The sequence below is a fragment of the Triturus cristatus genome, chromosome 5_2 (assembly GCF_964204655.1).
Source record: "Triturus cristatus chromosome 5_2, aTriCri1.1, whole genome shotgun sequence".
NCBI lineage: Eukaryota > Metazoa > Chordata > Amphibia > Caudata > Salamandridae > Triturus > Triturus cristatus.
In genome coordinates this window covers 296,680,690-296,700,287 of record NC_140588.1, presented here as the reverse complement: position 1 = coordinate 296,700,287, position 19,598 = coordinate 296,680,690, and positions in this window count along the sequence as shown.

Genomic DNA, 19,598 nt, shown 5'->3' with positions numbered 1-19,598 from the left:
TTACTTGCACTGCAAGGGACATATTGTGTGAGTGACAACACTGCCAAGGAACACATAGAGAGTAAGACAGAGGGCAGCCCTGTCACTGTTCAAAATCGGGTACAATATATTTATACAAAGATACCCCAGCAGGGGGTTTTTATTATTGATTTATGCGCTAATAATCAATCAATCATAGAATTTGTAGAGCGCACTACTTACCCGCGAGGGTCTCAAGGCGCTGGGGAAAAAAAGGAGTGGAACTCTGTAGCAATATAGGCTTCTCATATACTCTGTCAGATGTACACATAGACACGGGAACATGCAAGCATGTACACCCAAGCACACACATACATTCACACAGTATGAGTGGTTAATTGAATGAGTGGTGACAGAATGGGAAAGTTTGGAGTGAGTGGGTGAGCCGGTGAGTAAGTGATGAGCGAGCTGATTGAGCGTGTGGGTGGGTAGATGGCTGATTGAGTGAATATGTGGGGAAGGGCGTAGATGGTGAATTTGGGGTTAGGCAATGTGTATATGTGTAGATGCTGCAGTTTACTGATCCTTCCAGTTTCACTGCCTTCAGCAGCTCACCTCCTTTGTTTTGTCGTTTTGCTCTTTAATCCTCCTTAATCTTTCTTTTATGTCCATGAATGCTTGGTTCCAGTATATGCTATGCTTGGTAGCGCAGACTGGCAGTTTCATGCTGCAGAGGAATGCACACTTCCAAATTCCATTATTGACAGTGATAGAAATGTCTGTTTGCTGTGTTCCTAGTAAGCATATAATTTCCAGTTCACAAATATGCCAGATGGCATGTTGCCAGTTACATGTTAGCACAGATTTGCTAGTTCCCATATGGCCCATTATTGCAACTTCTCATTTAGCACACTGTTGCCAGTTCCCTTGTAGCACCCTATTTCCATTTCCCAGTCAGGACATTATTAATAGTTTCCTAAAAGCCGATTTCCCTTTAGTTCCCAGTGAGAACCGGATTTCTAATTTCTAATAATCATCCCATTTGCCAGTGCCCAGTTAACAGATGGAGCAGCGTAATCTTTGGCCCTACCCTTACACGCCACGAATACGCAACATAAACATTCACTTAGAACCTGTTCTCTGTGTGCCGTAACAATAATAATGTAAAGTATTGCACTTGACATCATTATTTAAGTGCATTCACTGTAGCATTAGAGGATTCATATATACGGTGTGCCTTAACTGCATTAAATGAACACCATTGACATGTATCCAAATTAGAAACAAGCATTGGCATAGCCAATAGGTCTCTCCTTTGGGACTTTATAAGTGTTTAGTTAGCCAGCACAATATCCTTGGTGCAACAACATCAACTGTTGCATAGCTAAACACTTATAAGGTCCCAAAGGCGAGACCTATTGGCTATGCACAACCAGCTGCTGGAAGATAATTTGAGGAAAGTAAAGGGTCAAATTGCGATTTATTTGAGTGCAAGGCTTGGCTGTGCTTCAGTCACAGAATTAGCAATGTACTCAATCAATCAGTCGTTTTCTAGAGTGCTGCTTGTTATCCGTGAGGGTATCCAGGTGCTGATGCAGGAATAATTATGTAAAAAAAAAAAACTTTGTACTTTAAAATTCCTTGTTACAGCAGGGCAGAGCACTCAGTGGGCGAACTCCGGTGATAGCAGGAGGGTGATAGCGCTGGGTAGATTAATCAACGCTTTCCTTAAGCAATGTTTTATGAAAGAAGAAAAGTTCTATTTTGGTAAATTTCGGATCCAATGTAAAATAATTTTGGAATTGCTTACCAATGCTATTCATGTCTGTGACAGCAGATGTGGGCACCAGTCTGAAATGAGTGCGACAGATGCATTTCCCTGATTTTGGGATCGTGTTAGGTCTAAAACCAACCTATTAGTTTGCACTTTAACTTAGATGATCTTAGACTATACTCATGTATAGAAGAGAGACTCAGAAACGTTTCTCTGAGCACCAAATTCTGTTATTGATCTTTGGTGTTGCTGTGACTGAACTTCTTGTCTGCCGCCTATGGGTACACCTAAACTTCTTCAGGAGGTTGGGATTTCCAGTTGTTATTCTGCCCCTTTACAGCATGGTACTGAGATTTGTTTAACTTAACCTGATTGTTCATTTGGAATACATCTTCTTAACTATAGTCACTGGTTCCTGGTCCTTATTATGTAGCCAAATGTGTTTCACTGTTACTTGAAATTGATTGATTTAAATGCTAACTCCCATCACCTCTCAGGCGGTGAAGAAAAGATCCACTGGATACCCATTGGTAAGAAGGGTTGTCCCAGAGCAATGACCCACAGATGTTATCCATTAGCAACCATTCAAAATTCTCAAGTTAGCATAAGTTTGAATATTTTTATGCAGTTTCCAATTAAAATACCATTTCAAGTTTTCTCCTTTTACACAGTATGCTGGTTCCGAGCAAATCATTATCATGCTCCATTCAGCACTCCATGGGCAGTTCCCACTTAGAACATTATTGCCAGTATACAGTTAACTAATTATTTTCAGTTTAGTCTCCATTATGCATTGCTAGTTTCCATTAAGTACACCAATGTCAATTCATACTTAGCAGTTTAATCCAGGCATCCACTTAACCCACTATTGCAAGTCCCAAGTTAGCAAACTATTCATAGTTACCAATAAACATTTTATACCAGTTTCCAGTTAGCTGCGTATTGATAGTTTGAAATAAGGATGACATTGCATACTTCTAATTGGCATTACATGGCATAATTTCCCTACACTTTCCAGGACCTGTTATCAGTTGGGGTGGGTGGAGCTCACGGAGTTTCACTCCTCGGAATTCCATGGAGTAACATTAAAACTTGGCAAGATTCCACAAAGTCCTTCCAATGGGTGGAAATATGCAGCCCGCACTGCTAATGCTGCAAATTAGTGATGGTAGCACAAGCAGCGCTGACAAATCAGCATGAACGGCACCATGAACTGTGCAAGAGAAAGTGGCCTTTCAGGTTGATTTTGCTGCTGCTCGATTAGAAAAATCTACTCGAGCAGCAGCTCTCTGCCCGCTACCGCCAGCGATTGCCCACCACCACAACTGCATGAGAAGATAGTGCAAGGGAACGTCAAATCTCACTCGCCAGCTCACATTTTCTGGAGTCTCGCGGGAGAAAAATTCCACCACGTGGCGATTGATGGACTTTGGCTGGAAAGAGTAACACGGAGTGACCAAATTTCTGCCAGTTCCGTCGGCGGAATGAAACATTCCACCCACCCCTAGTTATCAGAAGAGCAAAGGCTATAACATCTAGTTTTCAAGGCCATGGTTGGATGAATGTATTCCACTATGTTTTAAAACTGTCTGTAACTCATGTCTAGATATATAGCTGCCAATAGACCTTCTTATTGCCCTCAGAGTCTCAATGTCTGCGCCAGCACAGCCAATAGAAAGCAGGTCTAGGTGGGATTTGGAGAGGGTTAGAGACATGATCTGCACCCAAGCCACAGCTCCATTATTCAGCAGTGGCTCTACAAAGTAGGTTAGCCAGGTGATGGCAGAAATGTCAAGTTTGAGTGTACTCATAGTTGTAACACTGGACGCTTATTTTTTTGTGTGCAAATTGATGATGTATCAGCCTTGTTTGGAAAGGAGCTACTTCTTTCCAACACAAAATTCCAGGTGAATCATTGTTGAAACAACTACTATATTTCCTTCTTCCTTAATGCTATTTCATGGCTATCCAGACCATTGTTGGCTCCCACCTGGATAATTGTAACTCTTTTTTTTTGTTAAATTATTTTTATTTAAGAGAAAGAACACTGAAATATAAATACAGTAATGCACTCAGAAGAGAAATACGGACATATATTGTACATCAATACAGTCAATAAGAAAGTAAGTGATAAATATGGAAACAACAGCTTGTATAAAATTGTATTAAAATTCCTACTACTACTCATATATGAAAGCATAATAATTGTAAAACTTTGTACTAAAATACTGTGTTCTGGTATAACTTAAGGGAGAGTATAACATATTACTGAATTTTATTTAGAAAAAGAAAGGATGGGAAAAGTATAAAAGAAGAAAGGATAGCAAAGAGAAAGACATGGAAAAGAGAAAAAGAGAGAGAAGGAGAAAAAGAAAAATATGAAGTGAAAGCAGATACTATAGGAAAGATGATTGTGATGACAAAAAAGTAGTGAATGGAAGCCATAATAAATCAGACTTAATCTTTATATGGATAGATGCATGGGATACAGAAGCAATTCTATGTTCATCACATAATAAATTCCACCAAAATAAAAAAGATAATATAGAATTGTCTTTCCAGCATGTTAATGTAACTTTGAAAGCAACAGCAATAAACAAATCAAATAAAATAGATTTAGTAGCAAGTTGGTCAAATTCAGGAGATAGAGTACCTAAAAATACATTGTGAATATTAAATTGAACTTCATAAGAAAAAATTGAAAGACATTTTGACTAGACAGTTTTCCGAAAAGCATGAACCTTAGGAATATAGTAAAGTAAGTGTAGCAAGGATCCTTCAGCATCGAGACATGACCAACAAAGTGGCAAAACAGATTGATTGATTTTATGAAGAAAAAGGGGAGTAATAACAACTCTATTATAAATAAAATATAAGGCTTGTGTGATATTGGCGGCCTTGGAGGTTTTGAAAAGTTTTTCCACAATCGTTCCCATTGAGAAACGGTCAATGTTTGAGATAGATCCTGTTCCCAAGCTAATTCAATATTAGTTTTATTTTGTGTGCTGGTAAGAACGGATAGGGTTTTGTATATAAAGGAAGCACTTGGAATTGTGTCAGAAGAAACTTGGTATAGGGGTGTATCAGGTGTGAATGAAACTGGAAATGGGTTGAATATGAAGTTTTGTAAACAATTCTGGAGAGCCGGAATTAAAATGTTATATTGTTGGAGACATGAATCCAACAGAGATTAAATTTCTCTAGCAATTGATGGAAGGGCAAAATCAGATTGTTAACTATCAATTGATTAACATAGAAAATGCCCTTTTCTCTCCAGTGTTTGTAGTAAAATGATTTGTGACGAAATTTGATGTATTTATTAAACCATAGTGAGGAGGCTAGAAAAGATTGATAGCTATTAAAGTTTTTGAAAAAAAGTGTATGTAAAAGGTATTGAGAGTATTTCAAAATTGGGTACTTAGAGATAAAAGTACAATTGGTCATAACTATAACATCCTGAAAAGAGAAATCATTTAACAGCAAACATTCATCAGTAACCCAAGAAGGTTTAGGTAAATCTTGATAATCTTTAGACATAGCATAAAATTGACGTATTAAAAAAGCATTATGATATACTCTAAAATCAGGAAATCGAACACCACCCTCAGTTTTAGGGCGAATCAATTTAGATAAGGCAATCCGTGCACGTTTATTATTCCATACAAATCTGGTACACATAGAGTTAATCTGAGTAAAATAATAATTGGGGATTTTGAATGGTAACATTGAAAGTGTAAATAATACCTGAGGAACAATCATCATTTTAATTGTATCAAGTCTGCCCCACCAAGACAAAAATAAAGGAGACCAAGAGGCCAACAACTTACTTATTTTAAGTTTCAGGGATGTAAACTTGTGGGATATGGTATCTGGAATGTTAGAGGAAAACCATGTTCCTAAATATTTAATTTTTTGAGGGCACCAGGTAAAGTTAGTCGAATCAAACATATGAATATAACATAGTGAATTTAAAGGTAAAATCTCGCTTTTGGAGAAATTTAGTTTGCAACCTGAGACTTTAGAGAATGATGAAATCTCTTGTAAAAATGGGGGAAGTGACAAAACCGGATTGGACATATAAATAAGGATATCATCTGCATATGCAGAAAGTTTAATTTGATGGGATTTCAATGTAAAACCAGTAATAAGGGTGTTGTTTCTAATATGTTCAAGGAAGGGTTCTAAACATAGAAGAAAAAGTAATGGGGAAAGGGGGCATCCTTGTCGTGTACCTCTTTGCAGATGGAGATAGGGGGAGAATAGACTGTTAACAAAACACATGCTTTTGGAGCAGTATACAATAGTTTGACATATGAAATAAACTTTGGACCAAACCCAAACCATTGTAAAGTGTATATCATGAAGTCCCAATTTATTCGATCAAAAGCTTTCTCAGCATCAAGAGAGAGGGCTGCTAAGGGAGAGGGATATTTTCCTCCAAGGGTGAGAATATTTGAAAACATTCTGGCATTGTCAGAAGCCAAACGCCCTTTGACAAAACCAGCCTGATATGGATTAATAAGAAGAGGAATAACTTTCTCCAAATGTGATGCCAAAATCTTTGCAAAAATTTTACAATCGTCGTTGATTAGAGATATAGGACGAAAATGTTTGCAAAATGAAGAATCTTTATCAGGTTTGGGAATAACAATAATAAGGGCTTCTAAAAAGGAACCACAGGCTTTAGTACTATATAGGAATGAATTAAAACGTTCGAATAATTTAAGGGCAAAAATTGAGGAAAAGGCTAAAAATAATTAAACTGAAAAGCCATCGGAACCCGGTGCTTTGGATTTTTCAGGGCTTTAAAGGCATTGGATATTTCTTGAAGTGAAATATCTTCCTCCAATTGTGAAAAGATATCGGGGAGTGCTTTAGGTTTGGGAATATCATGGAAGAAAGATATAAAATCTCTTTCAGAGGAATTAGTATTTTCTGTATATAAGAGATTGTAATAAGACTGAAATGTGTCAATAATATCAGAGTCAGATGTAAGGAGTTTGTTGGTTGTTTCCGAGTGGATAGGTCCGATATTCTTACGTTCTGATTTAATTTTTAAATAATTTGCTAACATTTTTCCCGCTTTGTTTTGGCCCCCATGAAATTTAGATTTAATCTTCAGAAGGATGTTACAGGCATCTACAGTGGTAATTTAGTTCAGGGTAGATTTAGCTTTAATTAGCTCTTGTAATGATGAAGAGGATTTGAACGAAAAATATTTATGTTCTAAATTTTTAATTTGTAGCAGGGTTTCTTTATAATGAGTATTTAATAGCTTTTTCTCTTGGTAGTAAGCAATAGTGAAGGCTCTAAAAGATGCTTTAAAGGCATCCCAAATTTTGTGAATTGAGGTATCTAAAGAATTGTTAAGGAGAAAAAATTCATTAATGAAGGAGGTCGCTTCTGATATAAAAGTTCGATCTGACAAAAGATGATTGTTAAATTGCCAGCGACCTTGTTTGCACTTAGTGAGGGATACATCAATAGAGGTAGAAACAGGAGCATGGTCATAAATAAAAATAGAACCAATTTCAGATGCTTGGAGACAGGGGAGTGATGATTTAGAAACTAAAATAGAATCAATTTGGGACATTGTGTGGTGAACAGGGGAAAAAAAGTGAACTCTGAAGCATTTGGATTACATGTTTTCCAAACATCAAATAAAGGGCGAGATGACATGGCAGACTGAAAAGATTTGTGGGTCTTATCTGGTTTAAATTTACATTTAGATTTCCTGTCAGAAAAGGGGTCCAACCAGTAAAATCACCACCAACCACAATATTTGGATTGGATATAGTCGAGGATAACTTCAATTTTATAGAATGACAAAATTCAGGGTCTGGTCTAACAGGTCCATGGATATTAAAAAAGGTTATTTGCATTTTGTTTATAAGAGCATCCACCAGTACCCAACAGCCATTAGAATCACATTCTGATGATAATATTTGGGCATTAATAGATTTGTGAAGCAATATAGCACCCCCACCATGACGGTCAGTAGCAGAAGAAAAAACAATTTGATTGACCCATTGGCATTTAAGTTTGAGGGATTCTGCATCATTGCAATGGGTTTCATGTAAAAAAACAACTTGGGCGTTGAGTTTAGATAAATGAGACGTTAATCATACTGTCGGATTAGAGGGAACATGTGGAAACAGGAACACGAAACTGCAGGACCAACATCAAAAAAAGAAGAAAAAAAAAACACCAATTATTATGTGATGAAGAAAAAACAGTGCAATAAGAGACAAACTTACAATAAAAAAGAAACAAATAGGAAGAGGTAAAGATAGGGAGAGACAGGAAATAAAGAGAGAAAAGAGGGAAGAGACAGAAGGAAGAAAAAAGTAAACAGATCAAGGAGTAGAATCCAGATCTGTAAAGAAAGGAGTAATCGAAGTAAGAGGTGCATAGTGACGTCGAAGGACACAGACAACGGTGATAAAAACAGATAAGATGAGAACCTCATAAATAAGAAGAAAACAACGACTAATCAGAACATTTTAACTAAGTAAACTTTTGAAACCATATTAGCGATCCTGTACTATAAGAACAGTCAAATACTAGTATCCATGCACCGGGAAGAAATACTCTGAAGAAAAAGTTTAAGTTTGTCAGGATCATCAAATGAACGTGACCGGCCTTCATAGGTAATTTTACAAAGGCACGGATGAAGAATTCCATATTGAATATTGACCTGCCTCATCTGGGGTCGTAGAGCAAGAAATTCTTTATGTCGAACATTTGTTGTGTTGGAAACATCTTGAGAATTGAAGATATTATGGCCTGACCAAATGAGACGACGTTTAAGCCTTACTGCCTTCAGGACATGCATGAGCTCGGTGAATTCCAGGAAAAGCATTATGATTCCACATGGTTTATTTGAAGTAGGCTGGAGACGACCAAGATGATGCGCTCTCTGTATATTGAGGGGAGATGAAGATGGCTGAAGATCTAAAAGTTTAGGAAGGAGCTTCTGTAGGAATGAAACCATATCAGGACCTTCAATATTCTCCGGAAGTCCGTAAAGGCGCAGATTATTTCTACGATTGTGATTTTCAAGATCCTCCGTGTGTATTTTTAACTTGTGAATTGCTGGTTCTAATGTTGGAATCTTTCAAGAAACATCATGTAAGTCGCTTACCGGCTGTTCAAGTTCCAAAACCTTTCCTTCCAGAACAATCCATTTCTCCTCAATCTGCTTTAACTTTTCATTGGTAGTGGACATAAAAGGTTGAAGGCCACGTACCTCGTCTAATATAGAGTCAAGAATTGGATTTTGTGAGGAGAGAATAGGAGAAGGTGGGTCATTTTTCTGCCTTTTCAGTTTTGGTACCAGAGGAGGAAGATCTAGCCATATATGAAGATCACTAGCCATTGTGAAATACTGAAAAGAATCGACTTATTATGCACAGAGCTGGGTGAATTCATCTAAAAAATATAGTAAAGAAAAAATATTTCTTGTAGTGATGAGAAAGTTATATTATCATAGTTCTCAACATGTGACACACATTATAATAAAAATATTGAGCAATATTAACACAAGAACCTCAAAGAATATCATAACAAATATCCCAGCAGGTGTCTACTGAGGAGAAAGAAAATTGTCCCATTGCCATAAAAAACACTGAAATATGGTCAATGAATGCACTTTTATAAGACATGCAATGCCCAAACGTTGTTCCAGGTGAGGGAAATAAATGAAACATTATTTGAGCCCGGTCGTGCATGAAAACAGGCAGAAAAAGGAGAATGCGAGCGCCGTAATGCAAAATGGCGGGAGCACTGAGTAATGTTGTTCCCTGTAGTGATGTCCCTGCGGTCAGGCTCCTTCTGTTGTGGGCTGCCACATCAATCACTGTGCAGGAAGTGCTCAGATATAAACTTGCTTCATAATACTGTTGAAATATTACATAGCTTGCAGAGAAAATAATTGTTGTAAAGTAATCAAGTGTGACACACTAAAGAAGAGGCAATCCCGAAGCCAGGATGAGCATTATAGATTCTGTTGCAGACTGAGCGGATATTATTTATGTGCGAAGCTCAGAAGCATGTTTCCTCAAGGGTTTTTTATGAAAAACGGGCCGAAAAAGAAGAAACGCGAGTGCCGCGATATAAAATGGCGGACACCCGCGTCTTGTTGTGGTAAAATCACCGCCGCGGCGTATGGGCTCAGAATTGAAGCAAGATGCTCGAAAAGTGGTACGGAGACTCACCGCACCCTCATGCAGCAATGCCTACGGTCTGCGGTCGGGATATCAGCCAAACGAGGTTCTTTTGCAGTGACGAAGTCCTGCGTTGATGCAGAGCTTACACCGGGTCCTCCATGACGCTCCGGCGCGCAAGCCACGCCCCGACAATTGTAACTCTAATGAAGGCTGCCTACATATGACATTAATAGCTTACAGATCATGCAGAACGCCAAGGCCAAACTTCTCATTGGCTTAGCTCATTCCTTACTCTTATGTAGAAAACCTCCCTTCATCCTCTTCAACTCTTCTCCATGTTCTACAAATGTGCAAATCTCGCCTAGAAGGATGCCTCTTCTTCATTTTATGAGCCACATATTAGACCTGTGTTCTGTCTTCCACTTTTAGTCAACACAGCCTGCTCACTTTTTGGAATCTGCTTAAAACTTCACCATTTTTGGTGTTATATCTTAGCAGCCCCTGTTGCATTTTTAGCAGTAGCACTCCCTGGAGAGTAATTGTCCACCTTAATAAATAAATAAATAACTAGGAGCAAAGCTAGGACCGGTGAAGTGGCCCTTTTTCTTTGTGATACCTGGTACAAGTGGCTGCATGGAGGGTGCATGCTCTTCAAGCTCCTCAAAGTAAGGGTGGGTACTTCTAAAACATGTGCTGTGTTTGAGGGAGACATTCATTTCTGCTGCCTGTAGAGTATATTTTTTGAAAGAAGCTTGAAATGAGGATCTCTGTAATGTACCTGATGTGTGTGTTTGTGAACAAGAAGTTTGTGCTGCAGCTACTTAGCTGTACTAGTGTGTGTGAGGGACGTAGCCACTGCTGCTACAGTACTTAATTTGTAATAGAAGTGCAGTGGCCCAAAGTTTTGCTCAGAAGCCTGCGTACAGCACTATGAAATGTTGGCATGCCCAGAACCAATGCATGACTGTTTGATCCAGCAGTAGACCTCTTTATCTCACTTTTGCATATTCCGGATGTCTCCCTTTGTCACGTTTTTTAACTTTATCTATTCCCCCTTTCCCCATTTTGTATTGTTCTCCATCTTGCTCTGCGTCAAAGCCGTATGAGGAAAATAAGTGCCGGTGCCCAAAAGCAAGTGCTGGTTGTCCTCACCTGCAACCACAGGCTCAAATTAAGCACTGGCGTCTACACTCACTGTACTTGGTTTGTGTGTTTGAGTGAAACAGTCACTCTTGCTGCTCTTATAGTTTTTGTTTTATGCTTTTTAGGGAAGCTCGCACTGGTGTTACTACCTGTTCTCCGCCTGCACTGAAATGTAAAAAACCTGCATTGATGCTGTAGCTATTCTGTTTTTAAGACTAGACTGCCTGCTTTGTGTGTTTGCGCACGCCTGTGTGTATCTTGGCTAAATAAAAGCCAACACAATTAGCATTGTCAATTTTTGTTAAGGGTTGAATTCGCTGTGTGATGTCCTGACCTAATTACTCGAAGAGACAATGCATTTGCAATGCTGGACAGTGGGAACTTGAAAAACTTAAAAAATATCTACCTTCTTAATTGTTTCCTTGAAATAGCTGTTTTTTATGACTAATAATGCCTTGTCATTCCAACTGATTAGATTCTTATCCTGTTCTACCAGTGGGCAGGGCAGAGGGCGGGGTAGAGGGGAGAATGACTTAAAAACCTTGGTACAATCGCTGGTTCTCTCAAGACTGGATTATTGCAATTCTCTTCTGACGGGCCTACCCAAATCCCACCTCTCCCCTCTCAAATCCATCCTCCATTCAGCAGCTCGCTTCATTTCAGGGTGTAAACGAAGCGACCACATCACTCCTATCCCGTCCTCTCTTCGATGGCTTCCGATTGAGGCAAGATCTATTTACAAAACTGCCTGCATCACACACAAAGCCTTGCACATGTCCTCCCCTTGTTACCTGGCAAATAAATTGAAGTTGTCTGGAGGCTCTCGACCCTCTCGTAATGCGGAAAAGCTTCTGCTTGAGCCCCCCGTCTTCAAAAGGGAAAGATCGATGGCGCAATCCTTCTCAGGCAATACGGTGAGAATATGGAACTCACTTCCCCCATTGCTCCGTGCCACCTCCTCTACCCGGATCTTCAAAGCTGAACTCAAAACTCTTCTCTTCCAAAGACACTTTCAAAACTAATACTTTCATACTCCGGCCCCTCTTGGAAATTCGCTCTTCATTGTAAATTTTTATTTTTTCCTGTGCATCCCTCACCCCTGCGTGCTGTGTTGGATTTTGTGTTTGTGTACCCTTTATTCTCAGGCCCCTCTTGGAAGTTCGCTCTTCGTTGTAAATTTGTATTTTTTCCTGTACATTCCCCACCCCTATGTGCTGTGTTGGATTTTGTGTTTGTGTACCCATCATTTTTAGTCTGTGTAATGTTACATTCTGTACCACTGTTCTCTTGTAACGTAACTAGCTCTATTGTACAGCACTCTGACACATTTGGGTAATGTCCGTGCTTTATAAAAATGCACTAAATAAAATAAAATAAATAAATAGAGAAAGAATTAATAAGCTTACCTCCTCGCCGTGTCTCGCCTCGTCTCTCCACCGTCGTCTCACCCACGAAGCACCCAGGCTCCCCTAAGCCAATCACAATGCTGCAATGCACCGTTGTGCTTGGTCTGAGCGCTGTGATTCGGTGCTTAGGCTGGATCTGGGAGCTTGGACATGTTCTCAATGCCTGGATGGAGAACATGCATAATGTGCTTGAGTGTTTGCCCGGCCCAAGACAGCCGCCCAAACATTCCTGCGCACTTACGGAGTGCCCACCACTCCTCCCCTTGCTCTGAGGGCAGAGCAGCCCCACCAGCAAAGCTGCCACAGCAGGAAAAAATAAAATGATGATACCAAGTTAATATCATTTTATTTTTCCTCTATTCACACTGCTGAAAAACAGTAGGGCAACGCTCCTACGCCTTAGACGAGGGGCCGCCACGGTACCTGTAAAGCTCTCTGTTGTCCTGGAGGGTCTGGTTTGTACCATACAATATTACTAATAAAAATACAAAATATTTGGTATGGTGAGAATCATTTTAGTGCACTGTTTGAAAAAGATACTTTTAATCTGTCATTACAAAACTTTAAAAGACTGAAACAGATCTCTTCTGTTTGCTAACGTTTGAACATTTAATAGAATTTAGAGTTGTGACGTGTTTTAATGACAAACGCCATGTAAACAACTTGACTTTAAATTATATAATTTATTTTGTACATTATGACCCTGAGTTCCACGAGGTTGGAATTCAACATAATGTTGAATTAAAAATTCAGTTTTTACTTCAGCTCACATGAGGTACCGGGAAAGGGACAAGTAATGGCTTGTACCCTCAGGAAATGTTTGTGACTTGGCTTCAGGAGGGACAAGATGGAGGTTACGAAGGGTCCAAACTATGCTAAAATTTAAAAAAATCCTATTAGCGGCAAAGACCTAAAAGACACTTGAGATCAGACGCTCATCATGCTTTAAACTTTCCAACTGGTGAACAATGCAAATGAAATGCTTGCAACATACAGGGCTCATTGTGCATTGAAAGAGATGTGGGCACTGAACCACTTGAGTGACTTTTAACTGAAGTCTGAGATTATTGCATTGTGGTTACGTCAGACATTATGGGCATGATTTGCAAATATTTCGGTATGAGTAGATGTGACTTGCTCGAGTAGTACTCCTGGCCTACTCCTGAATTCCGGGTGAAAACAAGGAGTTATCTTACACCTAAAATTCAGGAGCAAGCCAGAAATCCTGCAAAAATAAGTTTGCACGAAATCCTTGTGAATTGGACACTTGGCGTAGACAATACATCTCAAGCTCATTTAAGCCAAATGTCTACTAGCTTGTGGTCATACTGTTCTGAACTTAAAAGGGCCAGGAAGGATCGAGAGAGGAAGAACCGGGATGCAGCTTGGCAAGTGGGGCTAGGGCCGGGTTGGGGGGTAGTATTTAGGGCTGGGGCCGGTTTTACGGCTCAGGGCGGAGGAGCAGGGTAGTTTTTAAGGCTGAGGGTTGGTTAAGGGCTCAGGGTGGGGAGGAGGGGCAGATTTCAGGGCTGGGGGTTAATTTTAGGGCTCAGGGCTGGGGTCAAGATAGTCTTTTGGGCAGGGGGCTGGGTTTTAGGACTCACAGTGGGGAGTCAGGGTAGTTTTTAGTGCTGGCATGGGCTGGATTGCAGGATTGGGGTATCAGGTTTTAGAGCTCAGGGCGGAGGAGGGGCTGGGGTGTGATCTTTACCACGCATATATCCCTTTACCAATCTGGAATCTGTTTTAGAAGCCCGCATCACTCCAGTGGGGATGACCCTTATAGACGTAGCCCAAAGTGCCTTAAAACCGGTATTGGTCAAAGCCAGCACTAGATAAGAAAAAAAATTACACTTTTATAACTTGAAAGTTTATTACGTGGCTTCCTGAAAATCTGACGTGAATCTGATGATCATGGACATACAATGGGCACCCCTGCTTTACCTACATTAAAGACCTCCCGCCTCAAGCATGCACTGGAGCTACGGATTTAGAAATGTGATGAGCTGGGTCTCATGCCTGCTCGTTTAACCCCTTGCGTGCGGGTTTATTTCTGCGGGAGAAATAAACGGAGTTCAGGAATGCGACGTCTCCCGCCCGTCGTGTGCACACGCCAACCGTAATGCACGACGGCCGGGAGACGTCGTGCGCACGCAAGGGGTTAAACAAACAGCCACTCTCACAACATGGTGCTGGAAATGCCCTGGGGCACCTGCAGCTGCGAGTGGTAAGGCAGCACAAGCTTACTTTCTGATGAGCGCCTTCATGTCACGGATCCATGACGTCCTGGCCTTAAGTTGGTCCGTGTGGCCTCTCTCCGCCGTGGGCACCAGGATTAAGATGAGGGATGATGATCATGCCAAGTACAGGGGAGACCTGCATGTTGATTCGCAAAGCAAGTTTTCAGTCAGCTCATTTGACTCTTGAGACTCTCATTTGCTGGCTTTCCTTCCTCTTGTGTTTGTCCCTTCCCCAGAAGCATAGTGCTTTACTTTCATCCTGATTGAATAGCTTGTAGCTTTCCATTTTTATTTTTTTTGCAGTTTTATAGAGCACAAACATAACCAGAAGGCACGCTTTACATGAGCACCAGTTATATTACACAAGGACACATTTGTTTTTAGGTTGAGCCTGGCCAGCGCATGCGCAGCTCTGCCAGGCATGCTGTATTGGAGTATGGACTTGAAGCCCACCCACTCTCCGCCCATATTTGTCATTGGCTAGTGTCATTGTTCTTCATAAATGCTGGCTTCTTATTCGTTAATAAGCTTGTTAGTCCCTCCTTAGTACTGCCTTGTCTTAATTTGTACCCTCCCATGAGGACTGGTCCTTTTACTTCGGTTGGTACACGGTACGTCTTATTTAGTCTGTAAGCACTATTTTCTTTAATGTGTTTCTGCTACTGCAGGCGCTACATGCTTTCCTGCAACATTCAGCGCATTCAGCATGCCATGCGTTCTTTCACAGGGTGCTTTTACAAAAAAAAGCATTTGTTTGCCAACTTGATAAACACATGCTTTTTTGGTAAAAGCACCCGTACTGTGCTTTCACTTTAACTACGGCCGCGGACCTTTTATTAGACACAGCTAGTCTAAAGAAAGGGCCGCGGCCTCTATGAACGTGAAAGCGCAGCATGGGGCGCTGGTAAACAACAAGTATTTGCATTGCAATATGGCTCACATTTTAGAAACTTTGACCTATTGGTATCGTAAATGACAATGCCTTTTATTATTGCAGGTTTTTATACACATAACTAAAAGGCATTTACATTTAAAATGCCAATAGCTAAAAATCTCGCAATTGCGAGACCTATTGCATTGCAAATGCTTGTTATTTTGGTGGCCTAGTGGTGCTAAGAGTAGTTCTGCTTTAATGTCTTCTGCAAAAGCTACATTTTCAGTCTTCGGTTCTCTTGGTGTAGGAGTGCCACGCGCACTTCTGCCTCTTTGATTACTGTTCTGGGCATACTATTATTCTACATGCATGTGATGCTTTCTTGAGGAAAATATTGAAAAGTTTACATTATTACGTACAAGAAAGTGCAACATCTCCTTTATGTCTACTCGTTGCCAGACAGCAATAAGGCGGCTTCGCCATCTCCCTGAATGTGTTTAATGGATAGGAACTCGTTATGCAAATTGTAAAAACCATCCTGCAGTAATAAGAAAAAACCCCAAGCTAATCAGCGGCAATATGAAATGTTTTGAAAACAGACTGATTACCACTCAAATCACACGAATTACAGCTTCTGGATGGTTACCAAGAAAGAAAAAGATTTCAATTCGAAGATTTCACATGGCAAGCAAACATCGAAAAAAAAAAAACCGAATCCCTGAGATCCACTTCAAGGAAAATACAGAAGAAAGCAAGGGCTATTGTGGGAGAGGGCTGGCCTGCTTGGCAGTTGCCGTATGTTATTAGCTCTTTCTGTGGGGAGGACAAGAGAATGCCTGCCCCGACACCCCTTCTGGGTGGGCGACCGGTGTGCGCCTCCAGGCCTCGGCCAAATACCCGCATTCCAGGGCCCTCTGGCAATTAATCTACGGCTTGAAAGGCATCCCCGTCTGTGAACATGGATGATTCTCCATGGAAATCATCCATCCACGGGCATAGTTTGGAATCACTTTGCCACACCTAAAATAAGTGCATTTTGCAAACTATTCTCTCCCCTTTTCTCCCTACTCCATCTTCTTTTCTTCCAAACACCCCCACGCTTTTCCTTTCCGCTCATTCTCTTTCTACATTTCTCTCTCTTTTTCCCTCTTCAGCTTTTTCCATCTTATTTTCTATACCTTACTCACTCTTTTTTTCTCTCCCTGTCTTTATTTTTCTCTCTCTCATTGTCTTTGGGGCTCCATTCTCTCCCTCTCTTTGTTGTAGGTCTGCTTACATAACTATTCTTCTAACTTGTGCACATGAATAAACAGCATGTCATTAACCGTATATGCTATTACCATTGTTGAGGCATGTTACATGTTTAGGTACTTTGATTACATAAAATGCAGTGCTATAAATACCAATATTTTACAGAAAAATAAAATGTGGCAAATGTTTCCTTATTCTGTGATATGAACGTGGTGCATTATCATATGACAGTCCCCAAAACACCCCGCATAGCTTTACCTTTTTTTCCACTCAACACAGTTAGAAACAACTTGTTTGTGAAGCCTGCAAAGTATGTGACAAATGTGGTAAATCGAAAATTATGTGGTCGATGTTTGCTACAGCCATAGAATCACAGAAATCTGCTGGCCCTCACCATTGTCCATTGCTTTGGTAAGAATGTATTTATGAAACGTAAACCTAAACATTGTAAACCCAAAGTAGTACTACTGTTAGCTGCACTTGGTAGAAAATATCCTTTTCAGGCTAACTACCCAAAAATGAATATGAATACTTAATGGATGACTTGCTATATGAACCGAAATTGCTATCTAGGTATTCTGGTGACAATTAACCCCTTCGCTGCTAGGCCTTTTCCCCTCCTGTGCTAAGCCTTTTTTGGGCTATTTAGGGTAGTGCGCGCTTAGGCCCCTGTAACTTTTTGACCACATTAGGTATCCACGCCAAATTTGCGTCCTTTTCTTCCAACATCATGCGGATTCTAAAGGTGCCCAGGGTTTGTGGATTCTCCTAGAGGGTTCCCAGAAATTAGTCAAAATACAGCAAAATGTTGTTTTTTCTGTGAAAAATGGGGAAAAGTGGCTGCAAATGAAAGCGTCTGGGTTTTTCTCTGCAAATGATATCAAAGAAGGGTTTGTGGGGCTAGAAATCACCATTTCTCCACCTTTTAGGGAATGACAGATTTTTGTCAGAAATCCAACATTTTTTACACAGTTTTGACATTTTTCTTGGACATACCCTATTTTTGCTATTTTTTGTGCTTTCAACCTCCTTCCAGATAATGGTAGAAATGGGTAGAAAAGCAATAATGGATTCTGGAAAGCTATACATTTTTCAAAAGTAGACAGAATTTTGAATTCAGCAAGGGGTCATTTGTGTAGATCCATCAAGGTTTCTTTATAGAAACTAACAGTTAAATATAGGAAAAATTAAAAATTTGTTGGAAAAAGCAGCCTTTTGTGTCAACGTTTTCACCTGTAACTTCTTCTAATTATGACATCTCTTTGAAAGCAATGTACCGTTACATCCGCTGGACCTTCCTGGTTGTGGGGATATATATGACTTGTAGGTTCACCAAGAGCCCAACGAACCCAGAGTAAAGAACTGAGCAGCATTTTGTAATGTTTTTTTTTTTGTTTCGGGTATATAGCAATTATTGTGTGAAAATGTATACATGGAAAAATTGGTATGAAAGACACCTATGTATTTCTGAAATGGGAACAAATTACAGAGTTTTGCACATTTTCGAAATTGGGAATACTCATACTTGCATGACAATTATTGGTCATTTTTCAAAATGACTTTTTTTTTACACAATGTCTTTCATTTGGAAGGGAAAAATGCATCAAAAATCAATAGGTAATAACAGTTGCTTTACAAATATGAGCTACCCTAAGTCTCCCGATAAAAATGGCACCTCACTTGTGTGGGTAGGCATAGTGCCCACGACAGGAAGTGGCACAAAACCTAAGGTGAACACACCACATTTTCACACTGAAAATTTACACATTTTTTGTGAAGAGTCTAGCTGTAGTTTTTGAACCCTAGCTCTGCCAGCACCTAGGGAAACCTAGCAAATCTATACATTTTTGAAAACTAGACACCCAGGGGAATCCAGGATGGGGTGACTTGACTGCCTCCCACCATGATCTGTTACCCAGAATCCCTTGCAAACCTAAAAATTGACAAAAAAAACACTTTTTCCCAACATTTCTGTGGTGGAAAGTTCTGGAATCTGCGTGGATCCATAAATTTCCACTCACCCCACGTTCCCCAAAGACCTACGAGAAAAATGGTACCTCACTTGTTGGGGTCGGCCTAGTGCCCACGACAGGAAACGGCGCAAAAACCAACGTGGTCACACCTCAAATTTGCAGTGAAAAATGACCCTTTTTTGGCAAAGTGACTAGCTGTAGTTTTTTAACCCTAGCCCTGCCGGCACCTAGGGAAACCTAGCAAACCTATATATTTTTGAATACTAGACACCCGGGGGAATACAGGATGGGGTGACTTGAGTGCCTCCCACCATGGTCTGTTACCCAGAATCCCATGCAAACCTAAAAAATTGACAAAAAAAACACATTTTCCCCACATTTCTGTGATGGAAAGTTCTGGAATCTGCGTGGATCCACAAATTTCCACCCACCCCGCGTTCCCCAAAGTCCTACGAGAAAAATGGTACCTCACTTGTGCGGGTCGGCCTTGTGCCCGGGACAGGAAACGGCGCAAAACGCAACGTGGTCACACCTCAATTTTGCAGTGAAAAATGACCCTTTTTTGGCAAAGTGACTAGCTGTAGTTTTTGAACCCTAGCTGTGCCGGCACCTAGGGAAACCTACCAAACCCATACATTTCTGAAAACTAGACACCCGGGGGCTTCCAGGGAGGTATGGCTTGCGTGGATACCCCAACGTTTCCTTACCCAGAATCCCCTGCGAACCTCAATTTTAGCTGAAAAAATCACTTTGTTCACACATTTTGGGGTGTGGCATCACCGAGCTCACACAAATTTACCACCACCCAGCG